We start from the raw sequence: 961 nt of genomic DNA, 5'->3' as shown, positions 1-961 counted from the left end.
TATATCAAGTATATGAATGTAGTAGAATAGGGTTTAACTGACAAGAAATAACAATCAGTAATAAAAAAATAAAATACAGTTTTTTAAAAATAATTTTAATTAGTAAGGTGTTCTGGAGACTAGTTAATATTCAAAGTTAATAAGATGTATACCATCTGTGACTTACAGCTGAAAGATTAGTAAAATTAACTAAATTTAAATTAAATACAAGTTAAATACAAATAAATTACAACTAGCTATAATTCATATAATAATAATTATACATAACAGAACATATTTAAATAATTTTATCAAAAGGGGAAGAATTAAAAAAAAAATATTACATTTTTTAAGTTAATTTACTATGGAATACTATAACAAAAATTTCAAAGGGAAAAAATAAATGAAAGTAATAATGTATAATTAATTAATTAAACATAGTACATAATCAGATATAAAAACAGAATAAATGAAATATTAACACCACCTTAGGAAATAATACACATGGACTAAATAAAATATTATAAAACTGTTATATTAAACATGTAAGCCCCACTTGGCCGATCTGGTATTAAATAAAATATTAGGAACAAGAGTACATACTACATATAAACATAACAATACAACATACAAGGTAAGATCAAGGGGAAAATATAGGTGGGAAGAAGAAAAACCAAAAAGGTAGGTCTTTGGTCGATGTAATTATTACTGAAGATGTAATTTGCCATCCTAGACTCTAAAATGTATGTAAAACCGAAACAATAGTCAGTACATAAAAATTCATTCAGGAATGACCCAATGGGAAGTGGCAGAGCATTGGTGGGCATTGAGGGTTTAATTAATTAGGTATATGTACTTTGGGAAACTGTACACCAATGCCCTGCTATTTATCATATCAATGACTAAAAATTAAATCTACTAATGGACTCACTAAGTCCCTCACTAACCTCTGAACCTTAATGATTTGTAGCAGTACAGATTT

Source organism: Halyomorpha halys, unplaced genomic scaffold (genome assembly GCF_000696795.3).
Source record: "Halyomorpha halys isolate HHAL.00 unplaced genomic scaffold, Hhal_1.1 Scaffold1128.1, whole genome shotgun sequence".
Lineage (NCBI taxonomy): Eukaryota > Metazoa > Arthropoda > Insecta > Hemiptera > Pentatomidae > Halyomorpha > Halyomorpha halys.
The sequence above is the reverse complement of the archived record's forward strand: the minus strand, read 5'-3'. Positions refer to the sequence as shown.